This window comes from Ursus maritimus, unplaced genomic scaffold, assembly GCF_017311325.1.
Source record: "Ursus maritimus isolate PB19 unplaced genomic scaffold, ASM1731132v1 scaffold_27, whole genome shotgun sequence".
Classification (NCBI taxonomy): Eukaryota; Metazoa; Chordata; class Mammalia; order Carnivora; family Ursidae; genus Ursus; species Ursus maritimus.
The window spans coordinates 15,476,987-15,491,988 of NW_024425230.1; the positions used below are offsets into that span (position 1 = coordinate 15,476,987).

A 15,002-nucleotide genomic window follows, 5' to 3' on the forward strand; every position below is an offset into this window, starting at 1 on the left:
TGTCAACCAATACAGGAACTGTGACCAAATCTAGTCAAGTAAGGAGACATTTGTCTTTTATCCCTTCTCTAAGTCCTCAACACTAAGTAGCCAGAGCTTAGAAGAAGGGATGGGTGAGGGTATGAAGGGGTAGGACTCTTTTTTTTCTTTTTCTTTTTTTTAAGATTTTATTTGAGAGAGAGGGCACGAGCGCACATGAGCTTGGGGATGGCAGAGGGAGAGGGAGAAGCAGACTCCCTGCTGAGCAGGGAGCCCAATGTGGGGCTCAATCCCAGGACCTGGGATCATGACTTGAGCGCAAGGCAGACACTTAGCCAGCTGAGCCACCCAGGCACCCCTGAAGGGGTAGAACTCTTGAGCACCTCAAAATGATAGGTTTTCTGTGTACTAGGGCACAGCCTGTCACCCTCCAAGAGTGACCTGGCAGTCAGCAGAGGCAGGGGAGACCTTGTGACATTCAGTAGGGGAAAGAAAGGTGGCCCCTAGAGTCATAAGTTAGCATACTTCAAGGGGGCTATGTATATAGAAGATGCTAAGAACAAGCATTTGAAAGCATTCTCTGTTTTTGTCTAGTAAAGCATTAAGGTTCTACCATTTTCTTGAAAATTTTACTTTCCTTCTCTAATCACAGGAAGCACTATCTTATTATGGAGGAATTGCTTTCTCCATCAGAGGGTCCGAGAGATATGAAAGAGTTGGATCCACAGGACCTAGGATCCCTGGAGATGTCAGGATCTTTACTGGGTGACTAAAGGGCCTATTTAGTGGAAGCGGAAGTGCATTCTTTTTTTTTTTTTTTTTTTTTAAAGATTTTATTTATTTATTCGACAGAGATAGAGACAGCCAGCGAGAGAGGGAACACAAGCAGGGGGAGTGGGAGAGGAAGAAGCAGGCTCCCAGCAGAGAAGCCCGATATGGGGCTCGATCCCAGAACTCCGGGATCACGCCCCGAGCCGAAGGCAGATGCTCAATGACTGCGCCACCCAGGCACCCCCGGAAGTGCATTCTTTGGTGAATTATTTACTGTTTCTTTTCTTTTCTTTAAAAAAGATTTTCTTTATTTGAGAGAAAGCACGGGTGGGGTAAAGAGCAGAGGGAGAAGCAGACTTGAGCAGGGTGAGGAACAGAGGGAGGAGGAGAAGCAGACTCTTCTGCTGAGCAGGGAGCCCAATGTGGGGCTCGATCCTGGGACTCCAGGATCGTGACCTGAGCTGAAGGCAGACGCTTAACTGACTGAGCCACCCAGGTGCCCCTATTTACTGTTTCTTTAGGAAAATCTTTTTGAATTGCTCTCAGTACTCTTAAAAAATATTCACCGTAGGAGAGTAGAAAGAAGAAAATAACCATGATCCCAGTGCTTAGCAGAATCATCAATGAACATCTCAGTGTATATTCTTCCAGTCTTTTCTAAGCTGTTCATGTTGTGTTTTACACAGTTGACTCATACTGCAGAAACACTTTTGCCAACATCTTTTGAAATTTACCATAATAATAACTTGAGCATTTTTTCATGTTTCCAAGTATATGACCATATTTTTTTTTTAAGATTTTATTTATTTATTCGACAGAGATAGAGACAGCCAGCGAGAGAGGGAACACAAGCAGGGGGAGTGGGAGAGGAAGAAGCAGGCTCATAGCAGAGGAGCCTGATGTGGGGCTCGATCCCATAACGCCGGGATCACGCCCTGAGCTGAAGGCAGACGCTTAACTGCTGTGCCACCCAGGCGCCCCAATATATGACCATATTTTTAAAAAATATTTTATTGTTAAATAATCTCTACACCCAATGTGGGACTTGAACTCACAACCCTGAAACCAAGAGTCCCATCCTCCACCAACTGAGCCAGCCAGGCGCCCTGACCATAACATTATTTTTGAGGGTTCCATAGTACTCCATTTAAAAGATGCAACATAATTTAGGGTATTTAATGTCCTCTTGGTGGGCATTCAGAAAGGTTCTAGTTTTTGATATTGAGAGATGACTATTACTTCTCCTTACTTGGTGTAACCAAGTGAGATCAAGTTGAGAAAGGGGCATAGACTTGGTGCAGTGAGACCAGGGAGAGACATAGAACATCCAGGGCTCTGGAGAACTCTTGGCGACACTTCTCCATGCACTTTCGTGTCCATGTGAGAGTCAGACCATGTGCAGCCTGTGGTCATCCTGTCTGTAAGGTGAGGGGGTTGGTCCCATGATTTCTTTGGTCATTTCCATGTTTGTGAATTGTTGACCAGTTGACCGATCTTCAAGTTCTCATCTAGTGTGCCTTAACCTCCCCCAGCGTGCTTCCTCCTCTGTGAAATGGGAATAGAAATGCCCTTCTCAGGGGACATTACCATTAAAAACAGTGGTCGGGTGATCATTGAACACCAGATTATTTTACAGGCTTGTACCAAACCCAGCAATCTCTCTTGTCGAGCTCCAGAGTTACCAAAATATTCTTGTCTAACAGCAAAGGGATGGCAAAAATTGTGCGCCTCCCTGTATGTTTTGTTTCTGTTTTTTTCCCACATGCCCATGTGATTTCAACTCTGAGGCTCTTCCCTGGCACCGTTCCCCTGGGGGCCACTTAGCGCCAGTGAGCAGGAGCAGCGGGACCAAGGCAGGTGCAAGAGGCTGCGGAAGAGCAGCTTCCGGAGCTCTTCCGGTCTGCATCCGTGTAGAACTGAAAGTCGAGGTAGGAAATACAGAGGTTGATGGGGAGGCAGATGACGGGGAAGGTCCATGTGCTGACATCCAGGACGGGCCACCATGGACAGTCCGATCCAGGCCAGGCTGTGGTGCAGGGCAGTGCACCTGCACAGGGCCGGGTGGGTGACCGACATCATGTGACAGCCTCCAGAGTAGTCTGTGTAGAGTCCCTAGCTCAGGGCGTTGAAATGGGGGAAACTGGCAAGAGAAGAGGACTTTTCCCGCCTCGAGGCTGCCGGTAGCTGCTGTCCCGCCCATGCCAGGTGGGATGGCCCCAACCATGGCTCTGAGCCACGTGCTGGCAACGCTGATCCTCTTCGACGGGGTATAGCATCAGGTATGCAGCAAAATGTGGGACACCCTCAGGGCTCCCAGGAGTGGGTTCACCCCCCCAGGTTGGAAGGGCAGCTCCTGGAACAGCACAGCAAGTGGCCAAGGACACTGCCGGCCACAGGCTGCTCTGTCCACGAACCAGAGGTCTGTTTTTTTGTCCTATTCATGTTTAAGTTCAGTGGCGCCTCAAAAGACTGATGGATGGAGTTGGTGGCACAGGAAGCAAGGCCTGTTCCGACAAAAGGAAGGAGGAAGCGGGGCCAGTCAAATCCGGCTGAGAGCTGTGAGTTCGGTTTTGGTCAGCGGAGCCAAAATTCCTGGCAAATCATCCAGCTGCAGCTTCAGGTCTCCCCACTGCTTTCTGGAAGCTGGTTCCAGTTCTAGCAGTTCTCTTCCCTTTAGTTTTCTTTCCTTTTTTTTTGTTTTTAAAGATTTTATTTATTTATTTGACAGAGAGAGAGACAGCCAGCGAGAGAGGGAACACAAGCAGGGGGAGTGGCAGAGGAAGAAGCAGGCTCATAGAGGAGGAGCCTGATGTGGGGCTCGATCCCAGAACGCCGGGATCACGCCCTGAGCCGAAGGCAGACGCTTAACCGCTGTGCCACCCTTTAGTTTTCTGGACAGAGGCCGGCTGGGGGGGCGGAAGAGGTCTCCTGTCCTAGATGTCTGCTGTGGCCTGACCCGAAGGGTGTTTTTTCCAGGAAGGGAAATGGTGCTGGTTCTGGCTTCCGTTTTACTTGCTGGTTGAGGCTTTTGTCCAGTTGTGTGACATGCAGGTGCTTGAAGAAGGTCAAGTGCTGAAGTGTCACCTGCGGCTTGTGGACGATCCTGAAAAGACACAGCGTGTGAGGGGATTCCTGCATTGCCCTTTTTTCTGGAAACCCAACACATCCTCTGACCCAGCCTGTTAGGAGGCGTGAGGAGAGAATGGGGGGGGGAATACAGCCGTAGCACCCGAGTCTGGCTGCTCCCTGGGGTCCCCGTGTCCTCTCTCCTTATGGCTGCCGGACACTGCCATCTTCCTTTTCCTGAACTTTCACTTCTATGGCTAATCTTCTGTGCCCGGCAAGGGCACACCACGTAGGGGAGACAGCATGAGCCACGGTCCAAAGGCAGGCAGCATCCCGGTCTCTTCGGCAACATTTTCACAAACCATCTCTAGGGCCTGATTTACTCACAGTCCCAGCCCCCTTCCTGGGGGTCTTTTCGCGTGCGCAGGTGGGGCTGACCCAGGTCCCTGCTCATCCTCGCAGAAGCTGGCTTAGTGCTTCAAAGAGGACAGAGGTGGCGGCTAGTGCCACTGATGGTTCCTGGAGCACGGATCGAGGAGGGCCTCTGGGATCTGCATAGCCACCCAGCTTTCCCACGTCGACCAAGGACAAAGTCAAGGGACAAGATCACACAGGGGTCAGTGGGCTTTAGTGATTGAGCAGAGGGTATGTCATTAAAACATTTTTTTTCCTGATAATGAGTTATAAATTTTTATTGTGGAAAATTTTTTATTATGGGGAAAAAGATCAAATGGTACAAGAACAAAAATAAAAAGGACGGTATAAAGAGATTCTGGGGGCTCCTGGGTCGCTCAGTCAGTTAAGCGTCTGCCTTCGACTCAGGTCATGATCCCGGGGTCCTGGGGTTGGAACCCTTCTCCCTCTTCTCCTCTGTGGCTCCCCCTGCTTGTGCTCTTTCACTCACTCTCTCCTCTCTCTCAAATAAATAGATACATAAATAAATAAATAAATATTAAAAAAAAGAGAGAGATTCTGAAAGCTTTCCCCCCTAGAAGTAATAGGACCTGTTTGACTGTTTGACGTGAAATTCCTTATTTAAAAGATTTTATTAATTTGAGAGAGCACAAGCAGAGGGTGGGAAGGGCAGAGGGAGAAGCAGACTCCCCACTGAGTTGGGAGCCTGACTGGGAATGACTTGACTGTTGAGGGTTGGAATCATCTGGAAGTGTCTTCATTCACACATCCAGTGGGTGATTCTAGATGATGGCTGGGACTTCTCCTTGGCTGTTAGCTGGAACTAATACAGGTAATCTCTCCATATAGACTAGCTTGGGCTTCCTCAAAACAGGGCCGCTGGATTCCAAGAGAGAGTATCCCAAGAGATAGGAAGTAGAAACTTGCCGGTGTCTTAGGAGACTGGACATGGTCATAGTGTCATTTTGCTGTATTCTGTTGGTCAAGGACTAATAGAACCAGGATTCAACATGGACCCTACATCTTGATTGGAACAATGGGAAAGAATCTGTAGCTCAGTGATTAAGAGGTGAGGGTCTGGGTTCATAGCTCCCTTCCATTGTCATTGGCTGTGTGATCTTAGCCAAGTTCATTGTGATAGAAACTACTGTTCAGCAGTATCTGCTTCTCTTCTTCTCTTTCTGGGAGCACGAATAGGCTATTCCCCAGCCCCTTGCATCTAGGTGGGCCTGAGAGACTAGTTTTGACTAGTGGACTGTGAGCAGAAGTGTCACCGGTCACACTGAGTTCAGGGGAGCAAGAGCCACGGGTTTTCTCGCTCTCTCCCTGTTGCTTGCTGTCTCACTGCAGGGGATCAAGTGGCGGCTCAGTGTAGGAGGTGGGGGGGTCACAATACAGAAGGAGCCTGGGTCCCTGAGTGATGGCCAGAGTAAGTCCTTTGTTTCATGCCCTCTGCCAACAGGGATGTGGGGGAGACGTAGGCTTTAACTGTGTTAAGTCACTGAGGTTTTGGGTTTTTTTTTGTGATAGTGGTTAGCCTACCCTGACCAACACATTACCCAACCTCTCTGAGCCTGTTTCCTTGCCTGTAAAGTGTCGTATTAGCTGTAGCTATCTTTGGGTGCCCTGCAAATGAAGTGAAATAATTTATTGTACAGCACCCCGCCCATCGTAGGTGCCCAGTGGGTGTTAGCTCTGGTTATTGAGTGTGACTGCCAGGTTGAAGAGGGGCAGGTGTGTGTGTGGAGGGGTGGGGTCTAGCAGGAATCATCATCATCATCGTTGTCATCACAGTCATCATCGTCAACATGGCGCCCACTGTTTACTGAACACCTGCTTGGGCCAGGCTCTATCCTAGGGATGCTTTACCTGTATTCATTTCAGTTCCCCGAGGCAGATATTCTTCATCTTGCTGTGGAGATGGGGACCCTGGGGCCCCAGGGCTGCCACGGAAGCTGTTTGAAGTCACCAGCAGGCTTTTAAACTCAGGGCTCCCCGACCTCAAAGCCTGACTTGTTTTACTGCAGGGATGACACCTCGTGCATTTTTGGGAAATGTGACATGTATTTAAAGAAAAAAAATGAGGCCTCCACCCGCCTGCCGTCTCATCGGGGAAGTGGCGTGTTTTCCCTTTGAGATTTTCTCTACTTCTAGCTGCAAGGGTTTGCTTTTGTCCATTAATCTTTTAGCAGATAGCTTGCCTGCAAATGTGGACGGCCCCTGCTTCTTTCCCTTCCCCAGGGTCCTCTTGCTTTTCTGTTTTGTTTGAACTCTGTAGGCTCTGTGTGGACTCAGTCAGTGGAGAAGGGGACTGGATCTCCAGAACAAAGCCCATGTCTGAGTCCTGAAAGTCTCTCTTCGGCTGGAGGCCTCCTGTGAGTGGAGCAGATGTTTTAAAGCCCTCTCAGTGACACTGATAACTCAGGGTGGGATTATAACACCAAAGTGGCTTTCTTTCTTTCTTTTTTCTCTGTGTCACTTGCCGAAAGCAACTTGCATTTCCACAAGAATAAGAGAGGCTTGGTGAAGCTTTGTGCTGGGTGCTTAAAATCCTCCTACTAGATTTATTCCATGAACTAGTGATTAATGCCTCTTGAAGCAACTGCGTTTTCCCTCTTCCTTCTCTTTGAGATAGCAGTTTTGGCTTTAGCAACATACCCTGCTGCATAGACCAGTAGATCTGCAGGTGTGGATTCGGTCATTGGCATCGTGGGGGTGTCCCTGGACCCCGTTTGCGTTTTCATTAGGAAGACAGCTCTAATGGCCACCGTGAGGTTGCCCCCACTTGCAGTGTGCTGAGCCCAGACAGGCAAAGACAACGGTTTATGACATAGTTCACCTACGCTGCTCCTCTTCTGGCTCGGACAGAACTTTCAACACCAGCTGCTTCTTTCTTCATTTTTATCTCATGGGTAGTTTTTCTACTGAAAGCCATACAAAGGACAAGGGGGATAAAACCGGCTTCTACCCTTCTGATTATCTTTGAAATATCTATGAATGTGTTGGGGGGAATTAAACCTTGATCACTTGGTGCTGGAACAGTGGGTAAAGTTGATTTTCTTCTACATTATTATTATTATTAATAATATTATATTGTTGTAGTTATTATAGGATATTGTAAGAATTCTGGGGCAATGAAACTTTGAGAACTATTCTGTTCTTTAACAATGCTTCTCAAGATGAAGACAAAAAGAAGTTGTGTGGCTATTTAGGAAGTCACACAAGATGGCGCCAGAGAGCCAGAGAGGAGATGGGTTTGCTTCCAGGGACAGGAAAGGTGGGAGTGGAAGGGACAGCCAGTGGGTGACAGACACTGTTCCTGAGAGATGGCATCTTGGATGCGGTGAAGCAAGGGCGCTAACCGTCGCCTCTGCACATTCTCACAGCCCAGTCTGTCTTCACAAAGCCTTTTCACGAGCTTTTCAGCCTGGGTGCCATCTTCTAGCTGAAATGTGTGGACGAGGCCGGTTGGCCCTGAGCTGTGGAGGGAGAGCCAGGGAAAAGGCAGCAGGAGCAGAGGCTCAGGAATGAGCACGTGCCCGGCAGTGCCTCTGCGGGGTGCACGGCCATCGCCAGAGACGGAGAGCAGGAACAGCCACAAGGGAAGGTGGAGAGGAGAAGGCCTCCTTCTCCTCCCCGGGCCCCCAATTTTTCAACTAGAGAGTGGAGGACTTGATTTTTAAGAAATTGGGGCCAAAAAAAAATTGTGGCAAAATAGGGCGCCTGGCTGGCTCAGTCAGTAGAGCATGCGACTCTTGATCTCCGGTTCATGAGTTCGAGCCCCGTGTTGGGTGTACAGATTACTCAAAAAGATAAATAAAAACTTAAAAAAAAAAAAAAAGAAATGGTGGTGAAATATACATAACATGAAACTTAGCATTGTAAGTTTCTCATTATGGTAAAATATATAACATAACATGTAGCATCCTAACTGTTTTTAAGTGTAGAGTTCAGTGAGATTAGCTGCATTTGCTTTGCTGTGGGGCCGGCACCACCATTCCTCTCTGCCCCCATTTGATACTAACTCCGGCCTCCCCCTCCCAGGCCCCTGGCAGCCGCCGCTCTGCCCTCCGTGTCTGCGAGTTTGACTGCTTCGATGTACACAGGTCTCTTTGAGTCTCTGCTCTCAGTCCTCTTGGGTAGATAGCCAGAAGTGGCAGTGGGGGATTGAACGGTAATGCTATCTTTATTTTTTTGAGGAACTGCCATACTCTTGGCCACAAGGGTTCCAAATTCCCCACATCCTCACAACACCTGTCACTTTCTGTTCTTATTTTTGATCTTTGATGATAGCCATTCGAATGGTGTGAAGCGGTTTTGATGAGCATTTCCTGGAGAACTTAGTTGTAATTAATTATAATTTTTTTTTAAGCCGCAGGAACTTTCTGCAGTCCAGAGCTTGTGCGGTGTGGCCTGGTGGGTCAGGGCACGGGAGCCGGTGTGTGACGGCCTGAGGGAGAATCCCAGCGCCCTCATGAGTGGGCTGTATGATGCTGGCGAGTCACAGCCGCTCTGAGCCTCAGTGTCTTTACCTGTTGGGTGGGGTTCATCATTCCTCCTTCCGCAGAGGTTGGCTGGAAGAATATACCAGGTGAGATGTGAAAAGCTCTCAACACAATTCCTGGTATGCAGGAAGTGCTCAGAAATGGTAGCCGTGTATACAGAAGCCCAGTGCATGAAGCGGTTAACTAGGGTTGATGTAGCCTTCCAGCCCCTTTCCTTAACACCTGCTCTCCCCCACATAGCTGACATCCTGCTCCCATGTGCGGCATCTCCAGCAGAGAGGAGCCCGCTTTGAGCCCTGCACCGAGTAGTTTCTAGGGTTCCTCTCCGTGCTGGAGTCCAAGTCAATCACTGGAACTCAGTCGCTTCTCGAGTCTTGGTGAGAAGAAATAATGTCATTAGCATCACTGTCGGCCCTTGGGAGCCCGGGGTCCAGCCCTGGAGGCTCAGTTAGGAGAAGACCGAGTAGGACACCTGGGTGAGCCTGGAGCTTCTGTCTGCCCAGCTCAACTTCTTCTGGAAGAGACTCCTCCGTGGAGGTAAGAAGGTCTGCTGCCTCTGGGAATTTGAGCCAGTGGGCTTCATGACGATGCAGAGTGTTATCATTACTGAGAACATGGAAGGATGTTTGGAGGAAAGGGGATGTCTTGAACTTTCTTAAGTGTGCTCGCCCTTTGTAATTTGAACAGTGCAAGAAGTATTTTGTACTAGAGAGCAACAAGTTCACCAATAAGTCAGGAAACTTAGGAGGAGAGAGAGGCCGGGGCAGGACACGGGTCCCTGTTTTTCCCCAAGGAGCCGGTGGTAACTTTGCAGGATGACTGGGTTTTGGCTCCCCGCCAGGAGTTTCTGTTTCTGCGCAGGAACAAGCCTTACAGAAAGGCTTGGTAGATCTGCACAGGGCTGGTGCAGAGCTGCTGAAACAGGCAGGCTCTCCGAGGAGGCTTGCGCTGGGGAGGCCGGGCTATGGGGCAGGAGCAGAGAGGTGAAGGGAAGGCCTGGCTCAGAAGGAGGGGCCGAGACTAGGTCTGAGCTGGTGAGATTTCAGAGGGTACCAGAGCTGCCCGAGGTGGCGATGCTGCAAAGAAATTCTTCCTGGGGAAAGAGTTGCGGCAGAAATTTCCTCAGTTATCTGCTGAGGAGTAGGGCCTGGGAGACACTTTCTGGCATACAACAGCTATTTACGGAGCACTGCTTTTCGTCCTGGAAGGCCCAGTAGTGAAGCAGTCAACTTAGACTCAAGTCAGGGTCATGGGGACTCACGCCGGGCTGGTCAGGGAGTACAGCCTGGAGGAGGTGATGTGTGAGCTGGGCCTTGAGGGATGCATAGAGGTTTAGATGAACCATGGAGCGAGGGGCAGAGTTGGGACAGAAGGCAGCTAGGTGTGTAGGTCGAGGCAGAGGAAATAGTATGTGCAAAGCTCTAATGGTGACTGTGGTGTGGGACGTTCTGAGAACCTCGCAGGGCTGCAGTGGAAGGTTTCCTGTGGCGGTTGTGTAGGTCTAAGTTGAAGTTGAAGGAGGAAACAGAGCAAGGTTGTGCTAAGCCTTTTAGTCTCATAAGCCTCGTGAGGGAGTTTGAGCTTATCCAGAGGACAGTGGGGAGCCAATGGAGGGTGTGAAGCAGAGGGGCGACATGGATAGGATGTGCCTTTTTGATAAAGGACTCTGTGGAGACTGGACGGGTGAGGGCAAGACGTGAGTCAGGTGCCCATATTGCCCTCCTCCACTCCAGGCTGACTCTATTCCAGAGTAGAAGGGGAGGTCGGAGCTAAGGTGATGGAAGTAGAAAGGAGAGGAATGTAAAGTGCTTTTTTGCACTGCACAACTCCAGGGGGCACCATTCTCACAGACTACAGCATTAATTTGGACAGTGCACATCCCATACAACCCTCTGCGGCATCCCTGAGCGAACAGATTGAGGACTGAAGAGGATCAAAAGACAAATGATGGTGGTTGATTGAACATGTGGGAAGGAAGAGAGAAGAGTCAGAGGTGACTCCCAGGCTTCTGACTTCCATAAGGGATTAGGGGATATTGGTGCCATCAGTGAGTCTGAGGACACCACAAAGGAGCAGGTTTGGGAGAAGTGACTAGGAGAAACTGGGCAAGCAGTGGGAAGCAAGGACCTTGAGGGTGTGGGCACAAAGCCCTGGAGAGCAGGGACTCTTCCCACCTTGTGGCTCCTAGCTGGGCATATGGTGGCCTCCCCTAACTCCCCAGGGGCTGATCCAGGCTCCTGAAGACAGTTAGTATTAGTGTTCGACATGGTGGGTAACTTTGGGGTCAAGAACCAGCAGCAGGGCGAAAAATGCTGCACCAGAGCCCTCAAGGGACATCCTACATTGTCTCCATGGTGACCCCAAACAAACAGAGAACCCAAGAGGGTATCGGGTCATTATAAGGCCACTCACACTACTGCCAGGACAGATGCTTAAAAGGAAAACCCAAAAAACCTGGTGGTGGAACTGAACTCGTCTTTCTTTCTTCCTTCCTTCCTTCCTTCCTTCCTTCCTTCCTTCCTTCCTTCCTCCTTCCTTCCTTCCTTCCTTCCTTCCTCCTTCCTCCTTCCTTCCTTCCTTCCTCCTTCCTCCTTCCTTCCTTCCTTCCTTCCTCCTTCCTTCCTTCCTTCCTCCTTCCTCCTTCCTTCCTTCCTTCCTTCCTCCTTCCTTCCTTCCTTCCTCCTTCCTCCTTCCTTCCTTCCTTCCTCCTTCCTCCTTCCTTCCTTCCTTCCTCCTTCCTCCTTCCTTCCTTCCTTCCTCCTTCCTCCTTCCTTCCTTCCTTCCTCCTTCCTCCTTCCTTCCTTCCTTCCTCCTTCCTCCTTCCTTCCTTCCTTCCTCCTTCCTCCTTCCTTCCTTCCTTCCTCCTTCCTCCTTCCTTCCTTCCTTCCTCCTTCCTCCTTCCTTCCTTCCTTCCTCCTTCCTCCTTCCTTCCTTCCTTCCTCCTTCCTCCTTCCTTCCTTCCTTCCTCCTTCCTCCTTCCTTCCTTCCTTCCTCCTTCCTCCTTCCTTCCTTCCTTCCTCCTTCCTCCTTCCTTCCTTCCTTCCTCCTTCCTCCTTCCTTCCTTCCTTCCTCCTTCCTCCTTCCTTCCTTCCTTCCTCCTTCCTCCTTCCTTCCTTCCTTCCTCCTTCCTCCTTCCTTCCTTCCTTCCTCCTTCCTCCTTCCTTCCTTCCTTCCTCCTTCCTCCTTCCTTCCTTCCTTCCTCCTTCCTCCTTCCTTCCTTCCTTCCTCCTTCCTCCTTCCTTCCTTCCTTCCTCCTTCCTCCTTCCTTCCTTCCTTCCTCCTTCCTCCTTCCTTCCTTCCTTCCTCCTTCCTCCTTCCTTCCTTCCTTCCTCCTTCCTCCTTCCTTCCTTCCTTCCTCCTTCCTCCTTCCTTCCTTCCTTCCTCCTTCCTCCTTCCTTCCTTCCTTCCTCCTTCCTCCTTCCTTCCTTCCTTCCTCCTTCCTCCTTCCTTCCTTCCTTCCTCCTTCCTCCTTCCTTCCTTCCTTCCTCCTTCCTCCTTCCTTCCTTCCTTCCTCCTTCCTCCTTCCTTCCTTCCTTCCTCCTTCCTCCTTCCTTCCTTCCTTCCTCCTTCCTCCTTCCTTCCTTCCTTCCTCCTTCCTCCTTCCTTCCTTCCTTCCTCCTTCCTCCTTCCTTCCTTCCTTCCTCCTTCCTCCTTCCTTCCTTCCTTCCTCCTTCCTTCCTTCCTTCCTTCCTCCTTCTTCCTTCCTTCCTTCCTTCCTTCCTTCCTCCTTCCTCCTTCTTCCTTCCTTCCTTCCTTCCTCCTTCCTCCTTCTTCCTTCCTTCCTTCCTTCCTCCTTCCTCCTTCTTCCTTCCTTCCTTCCTTCCTCCTTCCTCCTTCTTCCTTCCTTCCTTCCTTCCTCCTTCCTCCTTCTTCCTTCCTTCCTTCCTTCCTCCTTCCTCCTTCTTCCTTCCTTCCTTCCTTCCTCCTTCCTCCTTCTTCCTTCCTTCCTTCCTTCCTTCCTTCCTCCTTCTTCCTTCCTTCCTTCCTTCCTCCTTCCTTCCTTCCTTCCTTCCTTCCTTCCTTTCTTTCTTCCTTTCTTCCTTTCTTCCTTTCTTCCTTTCGTTCCTCTTTCTTCCCCAAATGTCATCAGTCTCATTTTGTGTGTAGCTAGGCATCTTGAGACCATTCCAGGTGGCCAAGGAGCATGGGGTTTGGCTTACCAGCCTGGGAACGGGTCCCCCGACTGGGGGATCTGTTTTTATTCAGGAAGTTGCTCAACCCCACACTTTCTGTGGGGTCACCCACTCACCGCTCTGCAGAGAACATTAAAAGCATCCATGAAAGAGACATTGCAGATTTTGTTGGCCATGAACCTCAAAGATGAATTTTCCTATCACATTTTATGAGTGTGGGTTTTAAAGCCTCCATAATGCAGGGCTGTCCCTCTCCAGTGCCCGTGAACTTCCTCTTAAGGTGATGATTTGTGTTGTTAATTCAGCCAGGAGAAGACCTTGGACCATACTGGATCACTTAGCATATGGAACTGATAGAGGTGATTATCTTTTGTTTCCATGGATGGCAAAGGGGAGATTTTGTTGTCTTCCTTCAACTTCTTAGCTCACAGATGGGATTCTCTGTGGGGAACTTGGGTGGGGATCCCAGGCAAGTGGGAGATGCTATGGTCCCCAACAGTACCCAAAGACCCTAAGGGTTTTGAAGGGACCTCTGAGAGGGATAGGTGGTAAGATGAACAAAACCGTAGATTGTTGGGACTGGACAAAGCCATTGGGATCATTTGCCCCCGTTCGTTAAATTTGTAGATTAAGCACCAAAGCCTGAGGTTTTACTCAAGGTTATCCAGCGACCTCTAACGCTTAAAAATAATTCTTTAATTTACAAAACGGAAGGCTTTTTTTGGTTAAGTGGGGCAGTGAAATGAAACACGAGCCTCCATTTGTGGCCTAATAATAACCCAAAAGTTTTCTCCTGCCCTAAATTAAGAATCCTCATTAACGAAGAGGGCTTTTGTTTGCAAGAAGCCACAAAGCATGGCCTGTTTTTCCCCCTGCTTACAAGGACAGCAGCAATTACAGCTCCTGGCTTAGGCAATGATTTTTTCTGTGTGTGCCTTCTCTGTGCTTGTAAGAGATTAGAGTCACTAATGAGACACTAATGATCCCACTCCCAAACTTAACTAGAGCTCACTCCTGCCTTTCCTGGGAGAGGTGAAGAGACTTTTTCCCCCCTTCCCCTAACCGGTGGTGGTGCAAGGAGCAGATTGACAAAAGCCGGGTGGACTAAAGCCCAGCCACTAGGGGGAAATGACATCTCCAGGCAAGGCGCACAACCCCAGACAACGGGTTTGCATTCGATAGGCTTTGGACACGTGGTTCTCCCTCTGTTGGCCGTGTGTTTTTTTCTGCTGGAGGATGCATGACCTGAAAAAGATCTGCTCCGTCATTCTGTTCACCTGCCTTGGCCTCAGAGTAAGAGCGCTCTTCCCTGTGTCCTCATGGACATTTGCTTTGAAACAAAGGCCCGTCCTTTCCCTGGATGCACCGACAGTGTTGCTTGTTTTCCTTTCTCGGCAGAAGCTGTTCCAGATCTGTGTATATGTTCCAGAACGTATAAAATCTCTAGCTCTGTGTTTGGCGGACAGCAGGTGCCCAGGTGCTTTAGTCCGGTCCCCCCAGAAGCAAATCCTGAGACGCACTGTAGGGAGCTGGCAGAAATGAGATGGAGCCGGTGGGGGGGGCGGTGCAGGCAGCCAGTAAAGGGGTGTTAGGAAGCCAGCTCCTAACAGGCAGCTGGAGCTCCATCCTGTGGAAAACGTGGGATGTAGGGGAGGTTTAGCCCATCCAAGGGGCAAGGGAGCCGGGGTGTTTATACTCCAGCTTGTCAGTGGCTGGTCAAGGGCTGGGGGGTGTTGGGTCCTTGAATGGCTACCAGTGTTCTGCAGTGTTGAGAAAGCCCTCAAGTGAAGACAGGGCGCTGACATTGGCGTTGGCCGGAGCTCCGGCCCACGGCAGATGGGCAGGGAATGGACAGGAGCTGTCCCATCATTCGTTATTGTATTAGCTGTTTATTTTATCTATTGTTTTCCTCCCACTTCTCCCTTATTTTTTGCCTTGCTGTTAAATTAAAAGTTCTGCAAACTTTGACTCCTTTCCAGCCACTGTATCTTCCCTTAATTTGCCAGGGATGCCGTGACACCTGGCGGTGCCCTGTGGTTTTAAGGGTCTTGCAAGAATGGGCTAGAATGTAGAAGTGGGTTGCTGTGGGTCTCGCACAATTCCCCTGTGAAGAGGATGGAAGCTGGGAGTGGAT

At 49.9% G+C, this 15,002-nt stretch overlaps 1 pseudogene; it reads right to left on the reverse strand.

Annotated features, from left to right (window-relative positions):
* Positions 1-1,934: 1,934 nt before the first annotated feature.
* LOC103660049 lies at positions 1,935-10,080 on the reverse strand (annotated as a pseudogene).
* Positions 10,081-15,002: the final 4,922 nt, after the last annotated feature.